Here is a 16,012-nt window from a genome sequence, read left to right on the forward strand (position 1 = left end):
TAGCCCATGTACAAACGCACATACACGCAATGAAGAAACAGCTTACACCCATGAACACGTGAAGATTTTCCAGCAACTTTAAAGCAGTGAAACTTAACATACACCCGCCGTTACACAATAAAGTTTATCCACTACTAACAAATAAACCCTCTGGGTTGCAGGACAACAACTTAACTTCAAAAAAAAAAAAATCACAACCAGTGATAACACGACAAATTTAGTGGTTGATAAAAGTCAAATTGTGACATGTTTTCTTCTGATTGATTAATACAAGTGATTACTAAATGAAAGAAAATTCCATTTTTGTGCTTTAAACATGATCTTAAGAATTTTAACATGTACCTGTGTTGTCCTGTCAGCTTGGTGAGTTATGAGAGGATTATATGGTGAGAAAAAACAAAAAAAAAACAAAAAAAACAAAAAAAAGGGGGAGAGAAGGCTGACACAGGGCCTGGTCCCGTTGTTTTTCCCCTCTCTGAGTAACACAGCCAATACAACATGATTTTCCTGTTCGTTTGTTTTTGTTTTTGTTTTGTTTTGTTTTTTCTCTTTATGCTTGATTACAGGCTGCTTTGTCGGCCCGGAAAAGCCGAGGCTGACCCTGGACTCCTGCTCTCCCCTCTACCATCTTTGCTCTCTCCTCTACCATCTTGGATGTGACCCTGACTAAATGCTAAAGCAGCTGAACCCGCAACAACAACTTGAAAATGTCAACAGTGTTGCAGGAAAATGATCTCATGCAGCAGAGACGGAGAGCGGTAATCCAAGGCCCGTTTCACTACACGGGGAGATTTCTGTCAGCGTCTTTTCTTTCTGAGAAGACTGAGAAAGGCCCGGCTCCCACCACCGATTCTGACCACCTTATATAAAGGAATTATTGAGAGCATCCTGAGCAGCTATATCACTGTCTGGTTCGGGAACAGCACCATGCCGGACAGACAAGCACTACAGAGGGTTGTGCAATCAGCTGAGCGCACCATCCGCTCCGAGCACCCTGACCTGCACTCAATCTACAGCAGGCGGTGCTGGACCAAGACCAGGAAGATCGTGAAAGACCTCAGCCATCCCAACAACAGACTGTTCTCTCTGTTGCTGTGTACGTGACAAAGAAACATCTGGATTTGGAAAACGAGGCACTCGCAAAGCCACCAGCATTGTGCCTGATTGGACACACCCCTCTCACACACTCTTTACATTCTTGCCATATGGAAAAAGACAGCTTCAGCTGACAGAGCTGTGACGAGACGCCCATCAAGCCCAGATGAAAAGTGAGGCCGAGCAAAACCATGCTGACCTTAACCACTCTGCATTAAAACTGTGCAGGACAGTGACGGACCAACAATGACCATCGGGCAGCAAAAAGGGCGTGCCAGGGACAGGAGGAGTAACTGAGGTCACCTCAGAATGGACAAAACACCAGGAGAAAATAAGCTGAAGGCACAGGTGTCGGGGCTCGGCCAGGAGTTGACCTCTGAGAAGAGCCGAACAGCAGAGCCGCAAAAGGCCGTGGAGCAAAGCAAGGATAACATCAATGGACTTAAATCTGATTTCTACGGAAAAGACTCTGAGGTTTCTGCCCTCAATAAGACCTCGAGGCATCAGAGCAGAAACTGAGCATGGCCCAGGAGGAGCTAGCTGAAAATCGAACCCATCAGGCTTGGAGTCCAAGACACCGGACTTGAAATCAGGCCGGAGCATCCTGGAGCTAGATGAGCAGTGTGATTTGTCCGGTCTGCTATGGAGCGAACGTTAGGGGGATGGCTTCCTGTCGCCTCTGCCGTCCTCCGATCGCTCAGCGTCCTGGGCTGCCCAGCTCTGGACTGAACGCTCGGGCCGAGACACCCAAACAACCATGGACTTCATTCCCCTGGAATGGGACCACGACTACGACCTGAGCCGTGGGCTTGAAAGTGCAAGCAGGGATCCCCGAGAGCCTTGAGGCCTGTGTTAAACTAACAGAACAAAGATTGAGGTCTTCCACTGGGGAGGTGGAAGCTGCAGACTCTCCTATACACCTTCTGGATGTCAGCCGTTCCACCTGCAAACAAACGGACAGCAGTCGCACTTCTGCAAGCAACAAACGGACATCCAGACAATTGAGCTGCGTATCAAAACCCTGAAGGAAGACCGAAGCAAAAGGGTCAAGTTAAGGAGGAGCGAAATAAGGAGAAGATGCTGGACACTGGAGAAAAGGACTGCCTCAATTGGGGCCAGAACCAGTATGGACAGAACTCTGAGCAGCAGCACCAATGGATGCAAACAGACTGAAAAGGAGGAGGGCAGGACCCAGGGCACGCTTCAGGCCGTGGTTTACCCAGAACACTACAACAGGAAAGTGATGAACACAAACACCCACACAAACACACACATCTACATGCACCGACTCAGAGTGAAAAGAAACATACATATGAACATATGCACTCGTTGATTGAGGGAGAAATGACACACACACACACAAATTAAAATGTTGATTCAATGAACTGAGAAGTGATCCACACACACACACGCTGATGCAATGAAGAATGCTTTACTAACAAATGCTGCACACAAACATCCAAATACGGAGTTGGTTACAACAGCAAGAACTGATTGATTATTTATTGCTTAAATGTATTTCATGCCACGCAGAGGGCATTTGTGTAGATTTAGAGGACATGGTCTGAAGCACTTTGATAATGAAAACAATGTCTGTGCGTGATGTCTGTTTATGGCTCAAAGCCTCCACTGAATTGTTTACTGTGCTTCACACAGTCTAACAAGGAGCAGTGGTACAGAGCGAAAATGATGAATGAATGGTGTGAGTTTTATTTCGAAGAGATTATGAAAAGGTTGTGTTTATTCAACTTAGTTGTTTACGTTTTTGCCAAGGTAAAGAGTGGTGTGTAACTAGTGTCCACTATTGAGTCAAGTAAATCCAACATGTTTTGTTGGTGCAAAAAGGAGTTTTGGTTGATCTTTGGGTTTTGTTTGACACTAGGTTGATTCTATCAGTGAGGTTTGGATTGTTTTCTTTCTCTAAGAGAGAGAAAGATGGTTTGAACTTTGGACATGTTTGCAATGGGCCCCAGTATCTGTTATTATATGAGTGTTTAATTGGTTACGTCTGTGTTTGCTTTCGTTACAGTGCACTGAGATAAGAACATCTGAGAGGTGTGATCCACCGGTGGTGATATTTTGGTATTTTGTGAGTTCCTGATTTAACAAATCAGCTCTTTAATCCAGGCCTGAGAGATTGAACTTTAAAGCCCTATAAAATATTCTTATTGAAAACAGTCGCAAAGTATTTTTTCTCCATGATTATAATGAGCTTGGGAGAAAATTGACTTATATGGGACACTGATCCTGAAGCCTAAAAGGATTGCAGCGAGTCAATCCAGTCCAAAGAAGGAAAAACAAACAAGGAGCTGTTTCCTTTAAAATGATGACGTCATCTTGCTGGTGATGGAGCCTCGAATAGGCTGCGCGTGAGACTCCATTATCAGCAACTTTTGGTATGAATGTGTGTGGATGTATGCATATGACTGACGACTAAAAGTTTAACTGACTTGATACTGAGACAAAAACGGTGCTGACTTTAGGATTATTGAATGTCCACAGACAATTCACCCAGCCTGTAAAAGAAGGGTGGATGTTTTGTTTTGCTTTGTTTTGTCTGCAAGAACAGAAGAATGACAGAGACTAAAGAGCTGTAGCTTCACAGCAGTGTGAACTGCAGACTGAACCCTTTGGTTGCTAATTTTGAGCTACTGATGTTTGCATTAAGGAAATTGTGTTTTAGTAGCTGTGTTTTAATTAAGGTATTACATTATATTGTTGGGAATATTAAATGCTAAAGTGAAGAAAAGGTTTGATCCCACTCATGACTGAGCATGTTATTATTAACCATAGTGGGTCACTATAGAGAGTCAATTAATTTTAGAAAAAAAACAAACAAAAAACCCTCCACCGAGGTCTATGAATAAGAGGGGAATGATAGACAGCCACACTCAAAATGGAGATATGTAATGATAAACACTGGTCCCCGTCTTTTGGGCGCTCTCTTGAAGTAGTCAACAATTTAAAAGTAAGATAAAATAACAGGGGCATGTGCTGAGGGGTGGTGCTGCACAAGAACAAGAGTAAAATAAAGAAAATATTGTTTTTAGAAGTGCAAATTAAAATGTACCATTACACTCAGAGGATCAATATGAAGCTTGATATTTGTTAATTTTGAATGAAGTACATGACTGGTGACTGTTCTGTCCTGAGCTTTTGTTTTTACAGCACCCGCTTGATCACACCAACAGTTTCTCGCCACCGAAGAGGGGTACTTGCAAAAATAAAGAACGGGGAGGAATATCATCAAAACTGGAAACAGGTAATCCCCAAAGGGGGTGATAATGCCATAACTTTCACTATGGTCAAATTCTCAAAATTTGACCCTCAAAAATTCTTCAAACATTTAGACACAAAGTGGAGATTTAGATAAATATAATGTCGTAAACCACATAAGCATGAAGTATTTGATTCAATAAGATGGTGAAATAACAAGCAGCAAAAGGTTGATCATGTTAATGGTGTTTATTCAAGGGTGCAGAGGAGATTATTATTATTAAAGACAACAAATGAAATAACGAAAAGTAGAAGTGGAAAAATTTGCGTTAACGGTAATAAAATCAAAACAAAAAGGAATACTAACTAAAACTGTACTGAATGTTCACAAAACTAACTAAAATTAACTGGATTTATAGCAAAATGTGTTTGGTTGCATTGATGTGTGCGTGCCCTGCTGTAGTGAAATTAAGGGAGTACGTTAGTCGAGTCGTCTGTGTTGCTGCTCCGTCCACGCGCAGAATCAGGTCAGGAAAAGTCGGGAGACAGCGCCAGAATAGAATTGAGGATGATTTTAATATGACTGTTTTGTAGACATAACAAGAGTCTTGTAGTGGAGAGGGACGTAATGTCCTCCTGAGACCCAGAGAATAAGAAAAAACAGGGAGAAAATATTTTCGTTTTTTCTTTTTTCTTTTTTTTTCTTTTTTTCTTTTAAATGAATCAAGTGTTATTAAAATAACAATCTCATAAGATGAAGATCAGGGACCAACCCAGAAGTCACTGACACTTCACTAGCTGTAAACTATTGGTTTAGGAATAAGTGATGGCACTGAACTGTCTATTTCACAAAAGTCAATTTATTTAGGATATCTGAGGAAGTACTGATTTTATTTGGAGACACAAAGGAACATTTGGCACTTCCCTCATCTCACATCTGTTTCATTGTTGTACCCAATCATTCTACAACTGAAATGCCTTGGACTGCTAACCATTTCAGGCAAGTGGAGTGAACCATATTTTGCTAGACTCTCATCAGATTGGGGCTTCCTTTTATTGATTTTTGGAGAGAAGTCTTCATTACTGGTATTATTCAGGTCTTGTTCACATGTTTGTCCCAGGTTTCTCAGCCAAGAGGAGCTTAAACCCCAGATACTGTGAGTTCTTTTCACACATTGAGATCACTGATAACTTTCAGCAACGACGTGATCTCGTAGAAACAATTAGGTGTTATGGATTCAACTATAATTGCGACACTTATTTTTTTACTTTACTGGAAAAGATTTCTGCATTTTACCCATATTTTATTTTTAGCTCAAAATCAAAATTCCAGATTCTACTACATGTTGGTTTTGCACCACATAGGACGACAGATTTCAGGTGGCCCTGTGTCTTTCTCTATTACATCTGCCACTGCATCTCGATAATCTTCTCTGTGGCTTTTAGTGGGTCCTGACCCTCTCATATTTTGAAAAATCTATGTTTGAATCTCCCTTAATAATTGTGTTAAGAATTCTCTCCGCCTTTGTCAAAAGTTGGGTATTAGGAAAAAGTGAAATAAATATAAATATAAAGTCCCAATGTGTAGAGCACACATTAATAAATTAGTCATGTTCCCTGTGAAAGTAAATGAGCCTAATTCTTAAAGACCCCTGAAATTATTTACCAGATGTTTATTTTTTGAATAAAATAAAAATCTGAGTTTAACAAAACATTTTAATTGTAAATATCAAGCTTACCTTTCTTTCTTCCATAAAATGTGCTTGTGGGCACGCCAGCCATTTTGAAAAGGTGGGAAAAACAATTGGCAAGGCCACACCCCCACACATGGGATATAATTTTAAAGGTTCTGTTGTCCTCTCTAAGAAACATCAGGACTTAGAGGAGTGGCAAGTAGAGTATGAGAGCTACAAGCAAAAAACTAAATGTGTACTACAGTGCGCAAAAATGAATTACTGTTGGTCCCAATTAGTCTCACAGTGTTATTATACTGAATGAATTCTAAAACCACAGGTGTCTGTGGAATATTTAGTATTGTGGAAATTTCATGACTGGGCATCCTGTGACAGTTCCACGCTGAGATACTCTGAACTCCTCACCAGTGTTGGTCAAGTTACTTGAAAAAAGTAATCAGTAACTAATTACTGATAACTTCCCCAAAAATGTAATCCCGTTACTTTACTGATTACTTATTTTCAAAAGTAATTAATTACTTAGTTACTTAGTTACTTTTTAAAAACACGATTTACAACCTGAAGAGGTGATAAAGCGATAGATCTAACGGTAATCTAATTACCGTTTTTGCAATAGTAATCCCTTACTTTACTCATTACTTGGAAAAAAGTAATCGGATTACAGTAACGCGTTACGCGTTACTGCCCATTTCTGCTCCTCACAGCGTCGCATTCTTTCACAACACCTGTGGGAGTGACGGGAACACCTGATTTCAATGATTTGAATGGTTGAGTGAATACTTTTGGAAGCAAATGCAAAAATGAAGACCAAGCAAATAAAAAAAGTAATCCACAGATAGAACCTTGAAGTCCTCACAGCAGGTCAGACAGAGTTATATTCTCAGTGCATCCTCTGACTTTCTCCTCATTATTTCACTGCATGGTTTTTATTTAGAAAGCCTTTTCTTTAGGATTGTTCCCGTTAACACGTCTTTTACTCTGAGTCCACTCCTGTGTTGGTACTAAAACCCCCTCTCTGTGCTCCCCGTGACCTCCCTTTAATATAGATCTCAGATACCAGGAGGACAATTAACAAGATTTACTCCTTCAGCCTTAAAGCTCATCGACTCGCTCTCTAAAATTCATTATGAGCTCACAGAGAATAGATTTTTTCCCCCTCTCGACCTGAATAGAGCGATCACACCTCTTTGAAAAACACCCCATTTGTTTCCTTCTGAGTGCAGAGCTGATCGATTTTATCAGGAAAAAAATCCATCAGGACTGAAGTGTTTGCAGCCTGGCATCATGACGTGTCACATCGCCAACACAACGAGTCACTTTGTGCAGAATCACAACTCGCTTTTTGGTTTCCGTGTGAGAAAAGTCTAACCTGAACATTGTCCACGTAACACAGAAAACAGACGAAAAAGTGCAATTTTCACCAAAACTATAATTACTGATAAATAAAAATAACCCTCAGTTCTGATGCGTTAAGAGAACGAAGCTCCATATTTGTGTGACTCGGTCTGCTTGCATGCAGCTAACACACTAACACACTAACACTAAACCCGAGTTCAGAGTTAAAGAAGTGTGCAGCACATTTAAATGTAGGAAACAAACATTGCGCCTCAGCTGGGAGAGAAAAGTCATTTACTTTTGTTTTCATTAATATTTCACTTTATCTTTTGTTTTTGAATAATTGAAATACTCCACGGGTATTTTATTTTGAAAGTCAATCCCACAGATTAATTGAACTGATTAAAAGGTGAGCATATAAGAGAAATCTGATTGAATCTTTATTGAAAAAGGTGAACTATAACTGGATAAATAAAATAAATAAAATGACAGTGTGGGGAGACATGAAGGCCTCCCGTTCTGCGTCTGCGTTTCCATTATTTTTCTCATTCCTTCCTTCTTTGCTCCTTTCCTTTTTCCAGCCCATAATCACTTCATCTCCTCCCTCTAACCCCCTCTTCACCGAGATCCCTGTCAAATGATTTCAACCATCTCCTCTCCTCTTATTTTCTCCTCCCCTCTCTTCCTTGCGTTCCTCTTCGCTGCCTCTCCTTCCTGACCTCTCCTCTTCTCTAAATTATTCTCTCTTTTTCCTTCCAACAGTCCTCCTGCTTGTAGGAACCTGTCAAAGCAGCTGCACAGTGAATTTCCGTGCCTCGTCAATCAAACAGCGTCTCAGGTCGTGTGGCTGCAGTTTCTTTCACTGCTGCTTACATAACCTGTGTCGGATAATTGTGTCGTAACGCTCATGATTTTGTTTTAGGTCTTCTGGGGAGCGAGCTCTCCTCCGTCCTCGTCACCTTCTCTCCTCGTCTCCTCTCCTGGTCTTGCTTGTCAGCAGCCGCCGTCTCTCCCTCCCTCTCTCTCTCTCAGTGTGATTTTATGGCAGATCTTCCAATCTGCTGCTGTTGAACTGTCACCCTGTCAAGCACAGTGGGGGGGGGGGGGGGGGGGGGGGGGGCACTGTGCTTGTGTGTGTGTGTGTGTGTGTTGGTACAGTATGTAGTCTGTGCGTGTAATCGATGATGATACTGTGTGTGTTTGTGTCACCTTTAACCTTCTGGAGACTGTTGAGGCTTTCAGTCTGTCAGCTTGTGAAGATTACAGGCTGTAGGTGCTGCTGCTGCTCACACAAACACACTAATTCATCCCTCGACTGCCACTTACTATGTCTGCATCCCTCCCTGCACACACACACACACACACACACACACACACACACACACACACACACACACACACACACACACACACACACACACACCCTGACCTCTCTGCATTATGCGACTCTGAGCTTTGAACAATGACTGAAAGCAGAAAATGGATTTCAAAATGTCACAAATGGAGAGAAAATGTCATAAAAACATGTTTCAGTGTTGATACAGCTCAGTGATAAGGACGGAGTACCACAGTACAAAAATACACACACACACACACACACACACACACTCACACATGCACGCACGCACGCACGCACACATACACACACACACACACACACACACACACACACACACACACACACATCATTGGTGTTATTTTGATTTGATTTGCATAAGAAGCCTAATAATATATTTTATATGCACTTTAGCAGAAGAGAGGAAAAAAACAGAGAACATGAGAGAGATAAAAATACAAACAAAGCGAACAGAACACGAGGGATGAAGAACAGACTCACGGAGGCAAAACACACAATCTGACAACAGACAGCAAATAGAAGCTGATTAGACACAAATGAAACTGCTGAGGGGGGTTAAAGGAAGGAGCTCTGACACAATCATGGAAGACGAAGGCAGGAAGTAAATGCACAGGTGACACACGAGGAAGAGCAATGACTAAAAATAAAATGGGAAGTGGAAACAAGGAAGACGAGACAACGCAAAGGATCACAAAACGAGGAAACACCGGAGACTCGAAAATGTATGAACACAAGAAATAATGTCAATAAATACAAACAAAGATTACAGAGACCAAATATTGAATCTTTAAGGACCAACAAAGGACCGAGCTTTGAACATTTAGAAAGTCTTTTTCTGACTGAGAAAAAAGAGAAAAAAAGTATTTTGGCGGCTTTTTTCCCCCCAACAATATCTTTATTATTTTTTTACATTTTAATGACTTACAAACAGTCCAACATTCTAAATACTACATGAACATACACTCCTCTCAGACAGCAAAAAGAAAACAAAAAAGTCATCAGATTTATCACTCCGTTAAAGACCTAAATTTATCATTATCCCAAATCAAATGGCATTGCCCTCAGTCCTCGTCCTCCTCAGATAATACAAATCCTTCTACAAAATTCACAAATGTTCTCCACACCTTCTCAAAAACATCCAATTTCCTTTTCAGTATACATGTTATCCGCTCCAATGGCAAAGCCACCATCATTTGTTTTATCCACTGTGTGATAGTCGGTTCCCTTGTTCTTTTCCATTTTAGTGCGATTAATCTTTTTGCTTGTAACAAACCCATATCAATAAACATTCTGTCACTTTTTGTGTACCTCATGTTTTCTGGGTACAATCCCAGAACAAGGAAGCCAGGATCCAAAACAAGCTCTTTGGGTAATATTTGTTTCATAGTTTGTGTTACTGCAACCCAAAAAGAGCCTATCTTCCTGCAATCCCAAATACAATGCCAAAAGTTACCTTTATCTTCATTACATTTATTACAAGTGTCTGGAATATTAGAGTTGTACTTATTCAATTTTTCCGGAGTAACATATATTCGCATTAACCATTTGTACAGGGAGTGCAGAATTATTAGGCAAATGAGTATTTTGTCCACATCATCCTCTTCATGCATGTTGTCTTACTCCAAGCTGTATAGGCTCGAAAGCCTACTACCAATTAAGCATATTAGGTGATGTGCATCTCTGTAATGAGAAGGGGTGTGGTCTAATGACATCAACACCCTATATCAGGTGTGCATAATTATTAGGCAACTTCCTTTCCTTTGGCAAAACGGGTCAAAAGAAGGACTTGACAGGCTCAGAAAAGTCAAAAATAGTGAGATATCTTGCAGAGGGATGCAGCAGTCTCAAAATTGCAAAGCTTCTGAAGCGTGATCATCGAACAATCAAGCGTTTCATTCAAAATAGTCAACAGGGTCACAAGAAGCGTGTGGAAAAACCAAGGCGCAAAATAACTGCCCATGAACTGAGAAAAGTCAAGCGTGCAGCTGCCAAGATGCCACTTGCCACCAGTTTGGCCATATTTCAGAGCTGCAACATCACTGGAGTGCCCAAAAGCACAAGGTGTGCAATACTCAGAGACATGGCCAAGGTAAGAAAGGCTGAAAGACGACCACCACTGAACAAGACACACAAGCTGAAACGTCAAGACTGGGCCAAGAAATATCTCAAGACTGGTTTTTCTAAGGTTTTATGGACTGATGAAATGAGAGTGAGTCTTGATGGGCCAGATGGATGGGCCCGTGGCTGGATTGGTAAAGGGCAGAGAGCTCCAGTCCCACTCAGACGCCAGCAAGGTGGAGGTGGAGTAGTGGTTTGGGCTGGTATCATCAAAGATGAGCTTGTGGGGCCTTTTCGGGTTGAGGATGGAGTCAAGCTCAACTCCCAGTCCTACTGCCAGTTTCTGGAAGACACCTTCTTCAAGCAGTGGTACAGGAAGAAGTCTGCATCCTTCAAGAAAAACATGATTTTCATGCAGGACAATGCTCCATCACACGCGTCCAAGTACTCCACAGCGTGGCTGGCAAGAAAGGGTATAAAAGAAGAAAAACTAATGACATGGCCACCTTGTTCACCTGATCTGAACCCCATTGAGAACCTGTGGTCCATCATCAAATGTGAGATTTACAAGGAGGGAAAACAGTACACCTCTCTGAACAGTGTCTGGGAGGCTGTGGTTGCTGCTGCACGCAATGTTGATGGTGAACAGATCAAAACACTGACAGAATCCATGGATGGCAGGCTTTTGAGTGTCCTTGCAAAGAAAGGTGGCTATATTGGTCGCTGATTTGTTTTTGTTTTGTTTTTGAATGTCAGAAATGTTTATTTGTGAATGTGGAGATGTTATATTGGTTTCACTGGTGAAAATAAATAATTGAAATGGGTATATATTTGTTTTTTGTTAAGTTGCCTAATAATTATGCACAGTAATAGTCACCTGCACACACAGATATCCCCCTAAAATAGCTCAAACTAAAAACAAACTACAAACTACTTCCAAAAACATTCAGCTTTGATATTAATGAGTTTTTTGGGTTCATTGAGAACATGGTTGTTGTTCAATAATAAAATTATTCCTCAGAAATGCAACTTGCCTAATAATTCTGCACTCCCTGTATTGCAACAACCTTAGTCTAGAATTAATAGTTTGTTTATGAGCTTTTGCGCAAACCAATGCCCATTTTTCCATGGATATGTCCTTCTTTAAATCATTTTTCCAGCCGTTCAACCTTCCCAAAGAATTGTCAGATGTTTTGGACCTAATCAATTTATATATTTCTGATATTGCCCCTTTTTTTGAACTGCTTTTGCTTATTATGTCTTCTAATTCTGATTTTGGTGGTTTGGTGCAGGTATTATTTTGATTTGCTCGAATGTAACTTCTAATTTGGAGATATTTGAAAAATTGCTTTCTATCTATATTATATTTATGTCTAAGAATATCAAAGGACATCATATCTTGAGAATCTGCTGCATACAAATCTTGGATTTTTTGGAGTCCTTTAATTGAAAATATATAATATTAAAAATATAAAGGTAAAGGTGGATGCAAATTAATACTTTCCATCTCTGACCATTGCGGGGCGTTATTTAAGTCAAAATGGTATCTTATAGACCTGATTTGACATGCCCAGTAATACCACTCAATATTTGGACACATGACACCACCCTCGTTATATGGTAGATGCAACAATGATAATCTTATCCTTGGTCTCCTATTTTTCCATAGAAAACCGAGAACAAGCTTTTTGATCCTGCTAAACCAATCAACAGGAGGCGACAGGGGGATGTTCCGATACACATAAAGCACCTTTGGCAGTATACTCATTTTGTATATATTAATCCGACCAATCAAAGAAACTGGTAGAGACATGCATCTGTCCACTATCTCTGTTATTTCTTTAGAAAGTCTTTCATAGTTATTTTCCACGATCTCACTTAATTTGGGCGAAATCATTATTCCTAAGTACATAAAGTCCTTTACTGTCTTAAAATGAGATGTTACTATGGGTGGGTTTTTCCTTTCTTCTTCATTTAGTAATAAAACGGATGATTTAGATTTGTTAATGACATACCCTGATATTTGACCAAACTCCCCTATCAATCTAAGCAGAGCAGGTATAGATTGTGTTATTTTAGAGAGATATACTATTACATCGTCTGTGTACAACGAAATCCTATGTTCTACTTCATTTACCATAATTCCTGTCAATGATAAACTCGAATGTACGGCTATAGCAAAGGGTTCCATAGCTAATATAAACAACAGTGGGCTTATCGGTGAGCCTTGTGGACATCCCCGTTTCACCCTTATTGGTTTAGAGATATTTTTGTTTGTCAAAATTTCAGCAGTTGGATTTGAGTGTAATAATTGTATCCATCTTCGAAACACATCTCCATAACCAAATCTAGTCAGAACATCAAAAAGACAAGGCCACTCGACCCTATCGAATGCTTTTTCAGCATCCAGTGAGAGAAAGGCCCTCTCTGAAGAATTGTTTAGTCCGACTATAATGTTAAAGACTCATTTTGGCGGCTTTTAGACGCAGATTCTGTTCTCATCTTTCTGATTTTGACTGATTTTAGCATCTCGTACTATCAAAGCTTAGACATGAAGGAAGAGCCCAGCTCAACAGCTTCGAGTCCTCCTTGTTTCCATTATTTGCTTTATGTTTTTGTGAGTGCTGATTACTAGAATCTTATTTCTTTAGGAGACAGGACTTGGGACTTGGCTGCAGCGTTATGTGTGTTTTCTTTAGTTTTTGAAAGTACAACAGAAAATATCTATAAAGCTCTTCTCGCACTCATTTTGAGATTTAACTTCAGAGTTGATCAGAAGAGTTTGCCTGAGCAGATCGGTGCTTCTCTCCCTGCACCGTCTCCTCCGTCCCTCCAAGCAGTCAGGCAGACGGCCCCGAGTGCTTCTGTTGGATGAAATCTTTCCTTCCAGTGTCTCCAAATGATTCTGGAAGGGAATAGATGATACAAATAGTGTATTAGCTTAAAAAACTATAAAGTACTGCAGAAATGGACTGAGATGACTTCTGATTGAAGTGAATACAGACTAATACATGTGCACTGTACCATGTCTGCTCGGTCCTTTCAGGAACTTGACAAACTCACACACGTAACCACAGGCAGACAGTGTTTATGCTAAAGCGACAGAGATAAATGGATGTTTGGGCAGCAGACTCACTTCAGCACACACATCACCATCGCGTTTCAGACAACAGCAGAAATACACACTAACCACTCTGTGTGTGTGTGTGTTTGAATAGTGAGTGTGTGCAAGTGCAGAAACCTTCTAGTTCAAAATAGCAAGAGAGTGTTGTTTGAAGAGATGTGCATGCCTGTGTGTGTGTGTGTGTGTGTGTGTGTGTGTGTGTGTGTGTGTGTGTGTGTGTGTGTGTGTGTGTGCGTTTGGTGGGTGGGTGGGTGTGACACACTGTAGACACTGCAGAGGCATCTCTCCCTCTGTCGATGTAATTACTGTGTTGAGCTGATAAACTGCTCTCACAGGACTCACCGTCAGCAGGAGGGGGGGCAGAGGAAGGCGGGAGGAGGAGAGGAGAGATTACAGGATAGAAGGAAAGGAGAGAGGGTTAGGAATCAGGACAAGATGACAGATGAGCAGAGGAGGATGCAGAAAAAGGGAGATGACAGAGAAGCAGCAAGAGAGGGAGAGGAGTGTGGACAGATGGAGGTGAGAGGAGATGCTGTGCAGAGAAAACAAAGGATCTGAAAAAGGGTGGAGAGGAAAGAAAGGATTGGGGAGGAGAGCAGAGCAAGAGGAGGTGAAGAGGAGGAGCGAGGATGAGTTAAAGGATGGAGAAGGAAGAGAAGATGAGGAGAGGGGAGGTGTATTGATTCAGTGCTATGACAGTGTTGTGTATTTCATCTGGACAGGGTTGGAGCCATAAACACACACACACACACACACACACACACACACACACACACACACACACACACACACACACTACAAAGTGACCTTTAAGATGATAAAATGATAAAAATGAAAACAAAGTGAAATCGACGTCCATTCTTAAAGACTCTACAGCAGGTGATGTGTTTAATGACCTGCAGTGAAAGTACGCAGGAATATCAGTCTAATGATTCCTTTGTTCATCCAGTTTGAAACATATTTAGTGCCATTTGTGGATTTGGGGTAATGATGCCACTGATGCCCACTGGATGCTCTGACTAGGGTTCGGTTTTCCTCTCTAGGTCCAATGGTTCATTGATCTGATTGGCTGAAGTTTGCCCATGATAGACACTGTTAGTCAGATGGTTTATCCAATCAGCTGCCAATTTTTCTTTGAAAGTGCCTGACCTTTTCCAAACCGTTTCCAAGGACAACTTCCCAGATGGTGTAACTAAGCATCTGGCACGTGTGTTTTTGGACGTCTTTAATTTAAGTCAAATATATATATGGTTTGCCATCACATCGTGCCCGGGCGTTCATGTCCCCCTGAGGATAAATTATAACAGTATTTTAAGAACTTCCTCATTTGACACCATCATTAAATGAATCTAATAAATGATGAATGGTCTTTTTTATAGGGCAACTTTATACATAAAGAAGTTATTTTCATTTCTTTCACACACACACACACACACACACACACACACACACACACACACACACACACACACACACACACACACACACACACACACACACGTGTAACATGTAAGCCTTGCACAAGAACATTTTGGCACGTATGCACTACAGCCTGAGCCACAGCTGCCCATAAATCTGAAATCTATCTATCCAGGCACTTTACATTGTAAGGTAGAGACACTTCAATAAAAAGATCAAACCCCAACAATCAAACAATGAGTCAGCACTTGGTGACAGTGGGAAGGAAAATACCTTTAACAGGAAGAAGAAACCTCCAGCACAGCCAGGCTCAGGGAGAAGAAGACGGGTCAAAAGCAATGTTCCCTCTAATGTTCCCTCTAATGTTCCTTCTAATGTTTCATGTGTCTGAGCGAGCACACCAACTCCCTGAGCGTCCCTTGGACCCATGTGAGCAACAGCAGACGTGTGCACTGTGGTCACGCCAGCATCCAATCCATGCAAGTTACAGCTTATTAAAATAATCAAATTACAGCATTTACATTTATGTTAGACGACTTTTAATTAACTGCTTTAGCCCACTGACAATGAAAATAAAAAAAAAATCTTGTTCATGACCTGTGCAGCATGTTAACACTATTGGAAGTAAAAATAACTTGAACTCCAATTTTGAAAACACAACTTTCTTTCTTTCTTTCTTTCTTTCAATAAAGCTCTGACTTGTATTATGAGTCT

Source organism: Mchenga conophoros, linkage group LG20 (genome assembly GCF_057382185.1).
Source record: "Mchenga conophoros isolate Kocher_MC1m ecotype Shallow Benthic linkage group LG20, M_conophoros_male_GT1.1, whole genome shotgun sequence".
NCBI lineage: Eukaryota > Metazoa > Chordata > Actinopteri > Cichliformes > Cichlidae > Mchenga > Mchenga conophoros.